Here is a 17,263-nt window from a genome sequence, read left to right on the forward strand (position 1 = left end):
CCAGAGTATGGGGAGGGGACCAAGAAGCAGTCCTGCTTAAAGGGGCTAGTCCCTGTTCTCCAAGTTCCTCTGACCCTCCTTTACACACACCATCAAGCCTTATTTATCTCTTTTGCCTGGTGCTTTCCCTGTGGAGAAGTTAGTAAATGACCACCCATCCCAGATCAGGCACTGACAACATAGAAATTATACCACCCTCATCTAGCTTGATGAACCGATAAATCTATTAGGATTACTAACTTCGAGTGTACTAAGGTGTTACAGGCATCACTGAAGGGCCCACTCACAAACCTGCATCTCTGAAGCTACTCGAACCCTGAGTTCCACCACATCAGAGTCTCCTTTCCCCTGTCTAACTTTGGGGAGGCGGGGTTAGGTGTCTTATGACTCTTTGAGCTTCCAGGAAGATGAATCTCTATTTCTGCACCCTGCTCAGTAGCTAACAAGCCTGTGTTTCAATTTTCAATTTCTGCTTCCCTACTCCCTGTGGTGTTTTCTGGGGTCATCTCCTCCAATACTATCCTGTCTGAGCACCTGACTATGAAGGACCAGAAAGTCCTCATCCCCTCTGGGTACCATGTCTCCTTCCCCACTTCTGGACACCCCTCTGCGTGTGTGTGTGTGTGTGTGTGTGTGTGTGTGTGTGTGTGTGTGTTGTGTTCATTTTGTTCCCACGCCCTCTTCTGTGTGCTGAAGCCAACTGCCTTCAGTGTCTCACCCAAACTGACTTTTAACTATACAAATACAATCTTCCCTTGTGCTTGATTCCTCTACAACGTTCAGTATGTCCACTGTCCTCTCAGAGCTCCCATCCCTAGTTTCAAATCCTTTTCCTTCCACCTGCCATTCCTTCCCACATACTCTAACTATCCTTTAAATGTCAACTCTCCCGAAGGCCCCACACCCTTGGCCTCCTCCCCTTCTTTTGAGTGTGTATGCAACCATATTTGCTGGCTACTTACTTGGGTTCTTGCATGGACCACCCTTCTCAAGTTGCTGCTTCCTGCAGAATCACAGGTGGCTCTCCATTGCCTTGTCCACACTGAGAACCTGATCTTGATTCTAGCTCTCAATCAAATCTCTCTTATCTTCTGAGTAATGTCCCAACCACCCACCCAGTCACCCAAAACACCCCATTTTCCACTTCGGCCACCACATCCACCATAATTTGAATATTAGCTGTTCCTTCACAGACTCGCATGTTGATGTTTAAAGTCTGGGTATCTGTGCTATTTGGGGAGTTTCTGGAAACTTTGAGAACTCAGAAAGAGGAATTAGGTCACAAAAAGTATAGCTTAAACCTGGAACCCAGTACCCTACCCTCTGTTTGCCTTCAGTCTACTATGAGACAAAGGAGCTCCTTGGCTCCCTGCAGCCACAATGTTCTATCCAAGTAGACGGGACTGAGAAATCACTGATGGGACCCTCCAAAACTAGAAGCCAAAATAAGTCTTCCCTCCCTTAAGTTGTTCTCTCGGGTGTTGGGATCACAGAGATGATAAAGCTAACAGCACAAGGCTCACATTCTAGACTTTTCCACACCACCTCCTATTTTCCTCTCCTGTTTACCAGCACTGACTTTGCCATGTGGTCAAGCCTAGTCACCGTTTTACTGTTACTTGTCCGCCCCTCCCCATACACACACACAAGGTCATGTCCTATCCTCCACAGTTAGTGTTGGTGTAGCACAAACATGAGCAGCTAGCTCCTGATCCTGCTGCAGTCTGTGCTTATTGCCAATCCCAGGCTCCTGTGACCCATCCCCCACCCTACCCCACCTGAGACTAGTGTGCTGTCCTCCCCAGTGTCCTTTCTCCCACAGTGGACAATCTCCAGCAAGCTCCTGATCCTGCTGTAGTCTGTGGTTACTGCCATCCCCAGGCTTCTGTGACCCACCCCCCACCCCACCCCAAGGCTAATATACTGTCCTCCCCAGTGTCCTTTCTCCCACAGTGGACAATCTCCAGCTAGCTCCTGATCCTGTTGTAGACTGTGGTTAGTGCCATCCCCAGGCTCCTGTGACCCATCCTCCACCCCACACCCCAAGGTTAGTGTGCCTTCTCCCACACTGGACAATCTCCACCTCAACAGCTCCCCATTCCAGCTAACCATCACAGCTACCCAGAAACACTCCTTCCCCAGAGGATAACTCAGAGGATCAGGCCCCAAGTGAGAGACTAGCAGGAGCCCGGACAGACTGAGCACTTTCTAAGCCAAAGGATCAGGGTCTCTCATCCCCTCAACGCTAGCAGCTAACGCAGTGTGTCCCACCTTAAATAGTACAGGTTTGCTGAGTGAATATATTGTCTCTAGCTATGACCATAGGAAATTTGTCACCTTTGTATCTCTCCATCCACTTCCTCTATTTTGGTGCTGTGGCATATAGTAAATGCTCAATAAATAAACATTTGTCGGGTGAATTAATACAGAGAAGACAGAGTCAAACATCCACCTAGCCCTCACTTTTCTGGGCAAGCTCTAGGGGAATAGAGACAAATCAAACTAAACTTCCTACAGTTTTGCTAAAATGGAATTTGCCAAAGACATGCTGAAAAATGGATTTAATTAGGCCCGTTAATAGGGGAGTCGTTGGTGGCAAAGATTTAAAGCCAGGGCTGGAAAAGGTATCAATAATTTTACCATTCTAAATTATATAAGAGGTTATTTCTCACTCTTGCCTTAATTATAAGAACACTTCTCAACAATACCTCAGCTTTGGAGGGAAATAAAGCCAAAGGTAGCAGTGAGATTTGATATATCTCTGAAGGGAAGGAAGCATCTGAGGCAGCAAGGCAGGACAAGAGCTGATCAGTCCAGGATGCCCACCAAGGGGGAAGTGTGGCATTGTGGGACACACAGCTGGGTCTCATTAAGCTAATGACTGTCACTAAAACCCAAGTGACTCTTAATTGCAAGAGCTGTCAGTAGAGGGGAGGTATCTATCCTTGCAGTGAGTAGGGGGACTGAGGCTTTGGCTGTGGGTCTCCCACACCACCTCTCCTTCATCTGCATTCAAAACCCAAGTTCAAATCTGCTCCACCATCAGGTTCTGGTCAGGACACTCTTGCCCATCATGGACTGTTGTCATTAGAAATCACAGTTACCCCTGAATTATCATGCTCAGATTGGGGCCCTTGCTTCCTTCCAGTACACAGGGTGTTGAACAGCCATGGGATGCAGGAATGTCTACTTCCTGATAACTCAGGAAATGGGTCTCCACATGTCCACAAGGTACCATTCATTGTACAAATCTTCATTGACTGTTGACCCATGACATAGTGTGGTGTACATAGAGAAGGAGCAGGGGGAAGCAAGAAAGAAAAATTTTAGAGAGCACCAAATATCTAGTTATTAAAATAATCAATCTTTTAGCATAAACTTATTAACAATAAAAGTCGATTTTAAATCTTCATGTTGGCCTGGTGAGATGGCACAACACCTATGATCCCAATACTCAGGAAACAGTGGTCAAAGGACCATGAGCTCCTGGGGTAGCCTGGACTACATAGTGACTCAAGGCTGTCCTGGTTAGCTGGACTACATAATGAGACTCTGTCTCAACCATATACATAGGTATATGCTCCCAGTGAATAAGATGTAAGGCTTTTTGCTGTAACGTACAGGCCCACAATTGTAAGAACCTTATGCGCTCTCCCTCCCAGCTCTGGGCCCAGGCACCAAGGAAGCAGCAGTGAGGGTCAAAGGAAGCAGTGGGAGAGGTGGCCATACTGGCATCTCCAGCTCCCAGACCAGCCCAGACTCCTTGCTATCTGTTGTAAAGAAAGGATTTATGATCTTTTTTCCAATCTATGATCAAACTCCTGAAACCATTTCTGAAAGGGGGGCTCATTTTCTTATTTTTTGCCCAAGTTCTTGATGGGTCTTGACCCACTTCTACCTGCCAGCCTCCCCAAGCTCCCCAAACAATGCTACCAGCTGGGGACAAGCATTCAAAGCATGAGCCTGGGGACTGGGAGGGGCAATCTCAGGTTCCAACCACACAAAAGAGGACTGGTACAGAGATTCCTTCTGTCACCTGTCACTGTCGCCCTGCATCCCATACAGCTGTGCACTCTCAGTGTGGCCTGAGGTATGTAAACAGTGGTCATGACTCGCCCAGCCCCTGCACTCACTTATCCCCTACTCCTAACCTTGAGCAATCCAGGGAGGTGTGTGCTTCTGCAGTGTGGGCAGTGACTTTGGATGAAAAGACCTTGTAAATGGAGAGGCTTAAGCTTTGGGTTTGTTGAACACAGGTTCCCAGCCACATGCTCCATACCTCAAGCTGAAGCCAGACTCCACTGCTGAGGGACCCGAACTAAGCTTCTGGATCTTTCTGAGCTTCGCTGTCCTCATCTGGGAAATGGGAATGAAACATAGCTCGCATGTCCTGTAATTCTACTGTGAAGTTGTATTCCTGCTAGGGCAGGCACCCAGGAAGTGTGCACCTCTCTCCCCATAGCCCTGTCTAGGCAAGCAACTCTGTCCCCAAGGTGACTAGACTCCATAGGTGGAGTTGAGAGGTGGCCCGTTTTCTATTTCCCTGACAGCCTATTTCATGGATCACAGAGACAGACGCAAGCACAGCTGCTTATCCAGCGGAGAAAAGAACAGATTCATTTTCATTCCTTAATGCCCACTGTGACCTATTCTCGTTGATTTCTCCTTTTGGAGGGTACAGCTCTTTCCTAGTACTTCCAATTTAGCCAAAGACAGAAAACAGGCCCTAATGACAGAAGGCCCTGCTGGGAGGGTGCCAGGAGTCCAATGGCTGCCTAGCCAGGAATAAGTCCAAATGAAAGATATTATGTCACCTCGTCTGAATTAAACAGATGAACTATCATCCTGGACCATTAAAAATGAACTAGTGTGCTGGAAGGCATCCAAGCGCTCTGTGCCTCGCACTCCCAAAAAACTCCAGGATCCAGTGGGGTTTCGCATCCTCATCTTCTGCCAATAATTCTACGTCTCGGCTAACCCATGGGATGATTTGATAAAACGGTCCTTCAAGCTTCTAGATATGAGGACAACCCACAAGCAGGGGCTTTGAAGGCGCTTGAAGAGCACCAGGGAGTAGGGAGACAGAGCAGACACCCAAGGGAGTCTGAGGGCTGTGTGCTGAGTAACTGTCCCCTGGAAGTGTTCTCTCCTCTCTATATGATCAGGGATGCCTGATCTGTACCCCAAAAGAAACTTGTTGTCTGTTACAAAGGGGGAGTTCTGGATAGTGGAGCCCTGGGTGCCTGTAGTGTCTGAGCAATCAACTCCCCACCCCCACCTCCCCTTCAAAGATGCTCTGGTCTCTCTCTTCAAGAACTTGCTGGGGAAAGGTGTACTGGAGCCTCCATTTGTCCCCAGAACCTAAGTAAGAGTATTTAAAGATGCAGTGGCCTCTCTCATTCTCTCGCTATTTGGTTTTCAAACTTCTGTGTGTCTCAGTGTGAGGAGAACCAGCAGATTAGTTCTTCAGGGACATCTTGGATACACATGGCATCACATTGGGAGGAGAAGCTTTCAGCTTTGATGACAACTGTCTGGCCTTATGACTTAAAGATCCATGTCCCAGAACCCTCCCAAGTCATGTGCTAAATGAAAAAAAAGATTTACGTTGAACCTAAGCGCTCAGACCTGTGCTAACCCTAACCCTCTCTCTCTCTCTCTCTCTCTCTCTCTCTCTCTCTCTCTCTCTCTCTCTCTCTCTCTCTCTCTCTCTCTCTCTCCAGTTCTTTGAGACCTACTAGGTCAGTACATGTATCCTTCCTGAAGTGGACATGAGAGACAGCCGTTCTATATCTATAACCATATGAGAGCTGCAGCATCTCTGAGCCCGCATACCAAATCCAGAAGCAACCTGGGAAGGCTTCACATCCTGAGGTTGCAAAATGGTCCCAACCTCTAGCAGTCTGTGAGCAGGGTCAGTTTCACCCCAGCTCTCCAGTCTTTCACTTCAGCAGGTCTTGCCAAGGCCTTGGCGCAGTATAACTTTAGAGTCCTGACACTTGGCACTCAATGAGCACCTTCTGTATACCATGACTGGCCTTCATAGGATCCTTACCACAACCTACAGCAGTCACTCCCCCCTGCACCTACATTTACAGATAAGCCAACTCCCCTGGTGTCCTCATAGCCTTTGACCTTCAAGGACAGAGTCTGAGGGTTTCTGAATGCTGCCTGATGACTTGACCCAACCTGTATCTGCCACCAGACCTTCTCAGATGTTATCTGAGCATGCTCAGGAAAAGCCTGAGGACAGGCAGTCCCTCCATAGGGACAGCAGCAGTGGGCAGCAGTGGTGTTGATGAGGCACATCCCATAGCTTTCTGAGGACCCACAGGACCAAGCTCATGTGGCTTATTCTCCCTAAGGTCTCTTCCTGACCTTCCTCCTTCCCTGTCTTACTTGCTGTGTCTTGCTATGGATCTCTTGGGATCACCTCCCAGAGAAATTTCCAGTTCCAAACCCTTCTCTCAAGCATTGCTTTTGAGTGAACCCCAAATGAGACCAAAGAGGTGTGGGAAGCTTGCCCAGAATTACATGACCTCTAAGTGTCAGAGTCTGGAGTTGAACTTGAGCCTGTGGCCTCATATATGCAAGCTCCCCATTACGCTGCTGTACGGGCAGACCTATGGTTATCCTTGGTGATCATCACACCTTGACCCTCTGAACTCCTTGGAGATCTCTGTCACCTTCTGCCTTCTTCCCTTCCCACTTCTGCCTCTACAGAGAATCCGTAATTGAGAGTATGGAACAGTTACAAAACTCAGGACATAGGAAGCTGTGTGACAATCCTTGAAGAGGAATAAAGACATCTTTAGTGGCTTGTCACCTTTGAGCCTCCGCCTAGCCACTTCTCCCCCCACCCCATTCCCAACCCTACTCAAGTAAGTTAACTCTGTGACCTCTCATCTAACCCAAACCGAACATCTTTGAATGACCACATTTTATGACCAAATAGCAGGCAATGAGGCATCTTGCTCATCCCTCCCATCCCTAAGCTGGACCTCACAGAGACTTAGATGAATCCCAAGGGATGTGGAGAAGTGTCTGCCAGGTACACTAGGGGAAATGGAAAGAAACTGAAGCATCATGTTCTGTTAGGTGGCACGTGCTCAGAAAGCCTGGGGGAGGGCCATGGGAAGGGGACACATAAAGGTGTCATTATCATGGGAAAGGAGGGAAGCAATCTAAAGGTTCCCTGGTGGGATGAGTAACCGGCATTCCTATAGAGAACGCAGTAGTGGGAAGGGAGCTTGGGATGCGGGTATAAGCAATGATGAGGGCATAAATGTTATCCTGAACGCAAATGGCAAGCAGTGTGCAAAGGATGCCAGCTACATCAAGATGAATGGCAGGAAGAGACCCCCCCCCGCCCCACATACTTTAGCTATGAAAATGTGCATGACAATGCTGGGCATGGCTTTCAGGGTTTCCATGGAGACACAGTGTGGAGGGGTAAACAGATTTGGCATATGTGTTAGATTTCCATTCCTATGACAAAATATCTGGAAAATATACTTTCAAAGGGAAAAGGCTTCTTTGACTCAAGGTTTCAGTACATGATCCCGTGACTTTGGGCCTGTTGCTGCACCATACGCCATGGTGGAAGCCTGGGTAAGAGATCGGTTTGCCTCGTGCCAGCTAGGAAGTAAAGATAGAAGAAAGGGCTAAGTCTCAACAGCCTCTTCCAGGGCGTGGCTCCCAGACAGTCACATGGCCCCGCTCCTAAAGACTATACCATCTTCCAGTTGCACCCATAACAGGCTGACAACCAAGCTTTTAACACATGGGCCTCTGAAGACATTCGGAATCCAAACCACATTGAAATGTTTTAGAATGTCCCTTTCTGACCCTGGGCATGAGTACACGAGTCTTCATAGTATCGCTCCATTATAATTCTACAAAGTAAATGAATTGAAAAGGGAGAAAGAACCCCAAGTCAGCCCACTTGTGGTTCTTCGGTATCTACGGGAACTGAGAGGCAACCACTGCTATAATACCAAGATAGCACCTGTTAGCCTGTGACAAGGCGTCTTGTAGCCAAGTTAGTTAGGAGTGGGGACTGCACTATAGACTCTCATGGCTAGAGTTTTGTCACCTTGACATAATAGAGTTATTTGGGAAGGGGAAAATGTTCCCACTAGATCAGCCTACATGTAGGCAAGTCTGTGGTGCATATTTTGATTAATGATTGATATGGGAGAGCCCAGCCATTGTGGGTGACGTCATTCCTGGGAAGGCAACTCTGGGTGCTATCAGAAAGCAGACCGAGCAAGTCATGGGAAACAAACAGTAAATGTTGCTCCTCCATGGCCTCTGCTTCAGTTCTTGCCCTGACTTCTTCTGATGGTGGACTGTTGTGTGGATGTACAAGCTGAAATAAGCTTTCCTCCCAAAGCTACTTTTGGTGTTGTTTTATCACTATAGTTATTCAAAACAAGGCACAGATAGAGCAGAATCATGAGATGTGTGGCTTTGATCTCTGCTTACTGCTCAGCCTCCAAAATGGAGATGCCAATCACGGCATCGCACGAAGCTATTTGAGGAGTAAAGAAGGCAGTACAGCAAACAAGTAGTCGATAGCGACTGCCACAGAGCCAGCTCTCCAAGCCATCGTGGAACTCTAGCTGTGATGCTGGAGGAACCCTCTAGGCTGGGGTCAGGTACCAGTCCCATGCTGACCCAGTGTGTGCAGGCCTTCCCTTGGCTGAGTACCCAAAGTAAATACACAAGGACAGCACAGCATGTGCTCAAGAGTCGATGAGGAAGTGCCGAAGGTGCTTACCCAGACTGAAGCTCCACATGGAAATGCTCAATGGGAGAGAAGGGGGAGCTTCAGAGGAAGATAGGGGGGTCTCACATAGGAACAAAGTTCCTCTCTCTCTGTAGAGAACTTTGGGAGGAGGTGGGTATTCCCAAGTAGGGGTTCCTGAGGGGAAGAGGGTTTGTCATTTGAAAAGCTCCATGACACTCTGACCAAGCCTCAGGGACATTGCAGAAAAGGAAGCAGAACCAGAGGTTGGGGCCAATTGCTTTGTTATGCCTTCTGGGAATGGCAGGTCTGTTTTACTAATGAACTCAGAGCAGCTATGGTTCCAGCACATGTCCTGCACAACACCAAGCCAGTCAGTTCTTCAGTGTGTATCACAAGGCCCCACGCTCAACTGAGGAAGTGTTGGCAGCTGAAAACTGCTGGGGAAGGGAAGTCAGTTTTCCTAAGCAGTGTGGTACATGGTAGGTTCCCCATGCCACAGACAATAGTGCCCTACACACATTCACGTATAAGCAGCTCTATGTCTCAATGAGTCTTTTTTTTTTTTACTTTAAAGAAGATACAAAGTTGGGAGGGTATGTAGAGTGATCCATGGGGAGTTAGAGGAGTAGATATGATCAAATACATTGTATTCCTATATGAATTTATCAAGAATAAATTAAAATTAATTAACTGAAAATTTTATGACCCACTGCAGCTGTGGCTACCTGGTCGAGACTGCACACGGTTAGCCCCATCACCCATTCATTATCATGCATGGAGAAAGTATGCATATGCCCTTGTCCTGGGCCAAAGGGTCCAAAGAAAAGGAAGAAAGATCAAAGTAGGAGGTGGGCTTTTGGGAAGAAGACAGGTTTCCATAGGAGTCAGGAGAGAGAAAAATGAGATTAAAACTGTCCCAAAGTCAGTATATACATGTATTAAATTGTCAAAAACAAAATATTTCATGTGAGTATTCATATACACTCACATGTATTCCCATCCACATTCTTCCATACCCACACACACATGGCTGTGTGCTATTCACATGCACAGCCATACACACATATACTCTGCTTTAAAGCAGAAGGTTCTCTGAGGGCCAAAGCACCACGTGTAGAGCCTGAAGGAGCAGGCTGGTCCTGACTGCTGTGTCAATCACATCAGCCCTGTGTGGGGCAGTACCCATTACTACTCATGTTCTGTGAAGTTAAGTGGATCCTGCAATGTCTCCTCAACGGTGGTCACGAAGCACAGCATGCTAGAGCACTACCATTTCCCTCTCTCTACTGTCCTGACCCAAGCCGTCTCATGCCCGAGATTACCACATCAGACACTGTGCATCCAGTTATCCTGGCTCCAAAATTATCATGCCACCCTTGCCCACCTCGCTCTTTGCCCTGATTCCCCAGACTTCCCTTCATGTGGCATCCTGAAACAGATGTTCTGCTGGAAAGGTTCAGTAGTTCCCAGGGCACTTACAAGAAATTCCAAAGCCCTTTCACAGCCCACTTCTAGAGCATGCTTGTTCTGATTGCAGAAATAGATGCATGCATTTCCACACTCATGCGCACAGGTGCACACCAGTACTCTACTCCCTCATTCTGCTTTAGTCTTCCTAACATTTCATGTCCCGTAGCACATCTGCTCGTTTCCTCATGTCTGCCTCCCTCCATGACTGTCATCTCACTGAGGGCAGATAATGCCCCACCTAAGCACTGAGAAAGACCCCATAAATGTCTGTGGAAGGAAAGATGGGTAAGAATCTAGACATCACTGTGGATGGGAGAATAAGCTGCAGACCTGTCCCCTGACACGGCAAGTGCTTCTGTGGCCGTGTTGGGGATGGCTGCTGCTGCATGAGAGGGCTGCAGCTGTGGGCCAGTTTTCTGAAGTTGTGTTGAATGATACTGTCTTTCTTCCTCTGGATACGGGGAAGGGCAGCATCCCTATCCAGACATTTCACTCTGAGACATCATCCAGTGTAAGAGAAAGCAGAAAAAGGAAGACATTGCAAAAACCTCAGGAATAAAACTGAATCCTTCAGAAGGCGCGCTGGCCGTGTCTGGGAGCTTGGTGATTCATCTATGGAATGCCGACCACGAGAGCTGGAGGTTAAACTCAGTAGAATGCTTGCCTAGCATGAGTCTCTGAGCCTGACTCCTATACCAAAGCATGGTGATATCCTCCTGTAATTTCAGCAGCTCAGGAGGCAGAGGCAGGAGTAACAGGTAAAGTTAAGCTTGGCTACATAGAAAGTTTGAAGCCATCCTGGAATAGAGGCGACCTCTCAAGAAAAAAAAGGGATTGGGGGTGGAGAAGAATCCCTAGACCACCTATATAGTGCACACCCCCTCTGCCTCTCCCAGGCAAGTCCCAGAAGAGTTAGATCTCACTCCCACTGCCAACATTGTTAAGTTCTGTTAATCTCTCAGATGTGTGGGGAAAGAACACTGCCCAAATCACCATGGGCTCTGATATATATATTCATGTACATGGGCTCTGTCTCCCTACATGGAGGATTCAAGAGGCTAGCATTGGACATAAGAAGATAGAGAGGTTATTATAGTTCAAGAGTAGGGGGTTTCCAAATGGGGAATTTGGCAGGCAAGTGGGTAGGGTTACAAAAGCAGAACATAAGCATTAACAGGTTGATCATAACCTCTGAAACAAAGACATGGCAGCATGGTGGTCATAACAAGGTGTTCATAACAACCTTTTGAAACAAAGGCATGGCTGCCATATCCCGGAACCAGCAGTACAGAACCATTTATAGTCTCGGTTACAGGTGAGACATAGTCCAAGCCTTGAGAAACAGATTTAATCATAAACAGAAATAAACCTAGTTTGACTTTAAGATGACTTTTAAGCCTAAGATGGAGGCAGGCTGGTTTATTATATCTGCCAGTGTCCCTCATGCTGAGCCTCACCACAGAAGACACCAAGTACCTCTCCCTCCCAGTCCCTCGTCAGCCGGAAGAACCCCTCCCCCACTTTGTCCAGGAAATCATTTCTGGACAAAAGGATAACTCTGTACAGAACATAAAAGCTAAAGAGCTCCCTGAAGCTGCACAGGGATTGTCAATGAACATGACAGTGACAATTAGCAGAGACATTGCTGATAGCTATCAAGATGGTGGATGTTCTCCAATGGGCATCTTTCTTTTGCCTGTTACGCAAACACAGCAAGCCATCCTGCTCCAGTCCTAGTAGGTTTGGCCAAAGCAAAAGGGTGAGGGGGACATCCAACTCCCACATGTTAAGATGAAAGTTGCCTTGAGCCTCTCTTCCACCGAGGACAGCAAGTGTGTGACAGCAGTGCTCTGGAAGTTATACATACAGATTTCATTTATTTACAATACCTTTAAAGGCTACATATCTAACAATGGCCATTGTAGTCTCTTTTTCTCATGGCTGCTTTGAAGAACTGATTAGCCACACCCAGTTTAGCCTCTCTTCACTCACAGCATCCAAAAGAACCAAGTCCCTCCTCCTCAGAGCAGGCGCCTCCAGATAGCAAAAGCCTAAATGGAAAAGTGTTACAGGCAGGGCATGTGACCACAGCACTTTATATATTAGTGAGGTTCATTGTTCTTCCAGACACCCCTGACTCTCTTCAAGCACCTACCTCATTCTGACCTATAGAAAAATGTCGAACCTTAATCTAGTTTGGCAATGTCAGCATGCCATCTTTTCATGACAGTACCTTCCCACTCTCTACTACCTTACAAGGGACCTGTCTTAGCCACTATTGCTGTGGTGAAACACTGTGACCAAAAGCAACTTGTAAATGAAAGGGTTTGTTCAGCTTACAAATCTTGAACCACAGTCCATTGAGGGAAGCTAAGGCAGGAACTCAAGACGGGCAGAAACCTGGAGGCAGGAGGTGTTGCAGAGGGCAAGAAGGAGTGCCATTTACTGGCTTGCTCTTCGTGGCTTACTCAGCCTGCTTTCTTACAGAACCCAGGACTGCCTGCCCAGGGAAGGCCCCAACCACAAAGGGCTGGGCCTTCTCACATTAATCACTAATAAAATGTCCTACAGCTGAATCTTATGGAGGCCTTTTCTCAACCAGGGTTCCCTCCTTCAGATGACTACAGCTTAGGTCAAGTTGACATAAAACTAGCCAGCACAGAACCTTAAAAGAACAAGGCTGCTCTCTATAGGGTCTGAGGATTTTACTTCAGACCTGTCCATGCTGCCTACTGGGGACATAATATCCTCACCTGAAGAAGGACCCATTGTGTTCTCTCTCTCTCTCTCTCTCTCTCTCTCTCTCTCTCTCTCTCTCTCTCTCTCACACACACACACACACACACACACACACACACACACACACACACGCACGCACACACACACACACCATTCTTCCCTGTGGTGGTTTGAATGTGTATGGCCCCCATAAGTTCCTACGCTTAAATGTTTGGACCATAAGTAGTAGCACCATTAGGAGGTGTGACCTTGTTGGAGTGGGTGTGGCCTTGTCAGATGAAGTGTATCTCTATGGGAGTAGGCTTTGAGGTCTCTGATTCTCAAGCTACCTCCAGTGATTCAGTCTCCTGTTGCCTTCAGATCAAGATGTAAAACTCTCAGCTCTTTCTCTAGCATCATATCTAAATAGACACTTTCTTGCTTCCCACCATGATGATAATAAACTAAACCTCTGAAACTGTGAGCCAGTCCAAGTCAAATGTTTTTATTTATAGGTTCCCTTGGTGTGTCTCTTCACAGCAATGAAACCCAAACTAAGAAAGACATTGGTACCAGGAGTGGGGTATTGCTGTGATATGGCTTGACCGAATTTTTGCTTGGAGGAATATGGACTTTGGGACTGTGAATTAGAAAAGCAGTTGAAAGCTTTAAGTGGGGCTTAATGGGCCATTCTACTAGGAACATAGAAGACAGTTGTGCTGAGGGTGATTTGAACTATGGGGGGTCTGGCTCAAGAGGTATCAGAGGAGAAGAATTTTAGTATGCTGCCTAGAGATCATTCTTGTGAAATTTTGGTAAAGAATGTGGCTGCTTTTTGCCTTGCCCAAACATTCTAAGGTAAAGAGATTTAGATTAATTGCATTGGCAAAAGAAATCTCAAACAGCTTAGTATAGATTCAGTCCTGTAATTCACTCTTATAAAAGTGTTTTAATCAAACATATCAAGCTGAGAAAGGAAAATATATAAATGTATGGCTCAAGGATTAAGGAGTGCCAGGAATTCCTGTGTACCTAAATTTTATGTTCAGGGGAATAAACAGATTAAAGATAGTAAATGGAATTAAGGTAGTAGTGCCATTGGAGCAAGATTCCACCCATCTAAGCTTTCATTTTCTGAAAAAGAGTTAAAGAAAAGCTTAGGTCCAGGCTTGGTAGTGGGTGCCTTTAAAACCAGCACTCAGGAGACAGAGGCATACAGATCTTTGAGTTCAAGGTCAGTCTACAGAGAAAATTCCAGAACAGCTGAGCTTAGGCAGTAAAAGAAATCATTGAAAACAGAAAGCCAGTGAAAACAAAATTGAAGGAAGGGGCCATGTTCCAGTCAACAGCAGAACTTGGCAGCTTCAACCATGTGGTCAAGAGTAGAAGAAAGCGGTTAAGAAAGTTCCCTCTGTGACTAAGGTTACTAAGGCCAGGCATGTGTAGCAGGCATGGCAGTCCAGAGAGGCTACTCTGTGAAGCTGTGAAAATGAAGCCTATATTGCTTTGAAGAGTCCAAGAGGTTAGAGATGCCAGAGCCACGGGATACCTGTCAAGGAAAGCTGCTGAGAGGGTGTGGAATCAGCCCAAGGGAAGTGCGTTGCAGTCAACAATGCTGAAAGGAACCGGAGACCTGAAGAGTATTTGGACATCAGACATGGAAAGGCAGAGTTTAGAGTTTGCCCAGATGAATTTTTGTCAACCTTTAGTTTAGTATTTCCTCACTATTCTTCCTTCCCTACATTATAGAATGGTAATGTATATCCTGTCTATTGCATGTTGAAAGTATATGATCTGGTTTTGATTTTGATTTTATAGGGGATTACAATTAAGGCATTGCATGAATCTTAGAAGAAACTTTGAACGTCAGACTTTTAAACATTGTTGAATGTTTAAAAGAGACTGTAATAGACTGTGGACTTTTGAAGTCGGACTAAATGCATTTTGTATAATATTATGGCTACAAGTGTATTGAAATGTGGTGCTTACCACCAGGATAATAATGGACTGAACCTCTGAAACGGAAAGCCAGCTCCAATTAAATGTTGTCCTTTATAATTGTTGCCTTAGTCATGATATCTCTTCAGCGGAACCCCAAGACACAATACCTATTAACTGTCTCAATTCCTTCAACATATTTCTAATCAGTTTCCTCAATAAAGATCTATGAGTGGCCACTAATAATTATCTCACTGTGTGACCCTTGATGGCTGCCTCCTGTTAGATTGTAGAGGGAACCAGCCACAGATAACATTGTACAATCCATCATGCCAGGAGAATATAGATTAGAAAGTGGATAAAGGGGGCTGGGGATTTAGCTCAGTGGTAGAGCGCTTACCTAGGAAGCGCAAGGCCCTGAGTTCGGTCCCCAGCTCCGAAAAAAAAAGAACCAAAAAAAAAAAAAAAAGAAGAAGAAGAAAGTGGATAAAGAATGCCAGGGCCTCTAGAAACTCTTCTTGGGAAGTCAAGAGAGATTTACTGGAAAGGGTCAGTTAGTTTAAAGCCAGGAGGAAAGGGAACAAAAGGAAAACTTAGGAGAGATGGGGGCAGCTAGTACAGATGCCCTGTGGCAGGGAAGGGCTTAAAATAAGAAAAGGTAATACAGCTGGGTCATAAGGTAGTTCTATTTCTAAAAATAGAACCCTAAGGTTTTGGTTTAGGTTTTTTAAAAATGACTTTTTTTCTACAGTGGCTAGGCTAAATCTCATTTTCAATTTGCATCGTGAAGTAACTGTGGTCACTTGTCCTGCCTGTAACCTTTCTCCCTTTAGGGCTTCGCTATCTGGAAGGGCCTGTTCTGAGGAGGAGGAAGGAGAACTTGGTTCATTTTAGTGCTATGAAGAGAGAGAGGTTGCATCTGGGTTTGGGTGATCAGCTCTTTGCGTGTTGTTGGAATCAAGCCCAAGGATGTACACTAGGCAAACATTGTACTGAGATACCCCACATATTTTTGCAGTTTTTAAGAGTTCTCTTGTTCCTGCATCTTCAACAGCATGTTTCTTTGTGATAACCATTCTAAATGGAGTGACATGGAATTTCAGCATAGTTTAACATACCACAAAGATACACGCATATTCATGTTTATTTCAGCACTGCCCACAACAGTCAAGTTATGGAATCAGTCTGAGTGCCTATCAAGAGATAGGGATATAAATATACTGGTATATATGCACAATAGAGTTCAGACATCAAGTGAAGTTGTGTTGTTTGCAATCAGAGATCATCATAGAAAACAAAATAAGCCAAACTCAAAAGGACAACTATTTTCTCTCATTTGTAGATCCTAGACTTTTAAAAATACATAAAACTATTATATGTGACTGTATGTGTGCGTGTGTGTATGTATGTGTGTATTTGTGTGTGTGCGTGTGTGTATGCATGTGTGTGAGTGTGTGTGTGTGAAAGAGAGGTCAACGAGGATACCAAGTTTTCTATAACTGCACCTTGGAGACAGGGTCTCTTATTGAACCTGAAACTAGAGTGGTGGCCACCCTCCAGTCCCAGCTATGCTTCTGTCTCCACTTCCTCATATCATGGGGTTACAGCCTCCCATGGTCACACCCCCCATTTTATTCAAGTCCTCATGCTTGCACAGGAAGTGTTCTTATCCACCGAGCCATCTCTTCAGATCCAAGAATTATCAAGAGAAAGGAAGACTCAGCCAGCATGACTGGATGTGAAAGGACACATAAGAAACGGCTATAGCAAGGCTGGCAGAACCTGGCTCAGCAGGACCCTGGAGGTCTGGACGGGAATTAGGGTTCAACCTGACTGAATTCTCTTATAGTCTTCTTGCTGTGTCCTTCAGCAAGGACACAGAGGCTTGAGAAGCAGGCCCTAACCCCCTTAGGAACCATCCGGTTCCCATGCAGTGGTGAAGCGCCCAGGAGAGTAGAGGAGTGCAGTGTAGGTGCCTGCACATGTGTTTCCATGAAGGGAATCACCCTCGATGTCAGCATCATTCCTTTGGTCTGTGAGCATAAAGAGGAAAAGGACAAAGCCCACAGCTCAGATGTCCTCCCTGCCTCTGTGTACTTGGTGTTGTCATGGTGCCCTGGAACCTTCAGAGCAGCGAAATAAATCCTTCCTCCTTCAGCTTCTGTAGGGTCTTCCCTTACAACTAGAACTCCCACTATGGCTACCAGGCCCTTTTCTGCCCAAGCTGACCTCTGTCACTGAAGTGACTAACTGGTGTCAGAGAGGCATTGTTCTCCCACCTACCCTGCCTCCACCTCACAGGTGCTATCACCATGGGAACCAAGTTGACCAATGAGAACAAACACTGAGCCACCTCTCCCCCAAGACAGGCCACAAGCAACATTC

This window comes from Rattus norvegicus, chromosome 1 (assembly GCF_021556685.1).
Source record: "Rattus norvegicus strain SHRSP/BbbUtx chromosome 1, alternate assembly SHRSP_T2T, whole genome shotgun sequence".
Taxonomy (NCBI): Eukaryota; Metazoa; Chordata; class Mammalia; order Rodentia; family Muridae; genus Rattus; species Rattus norvegicus.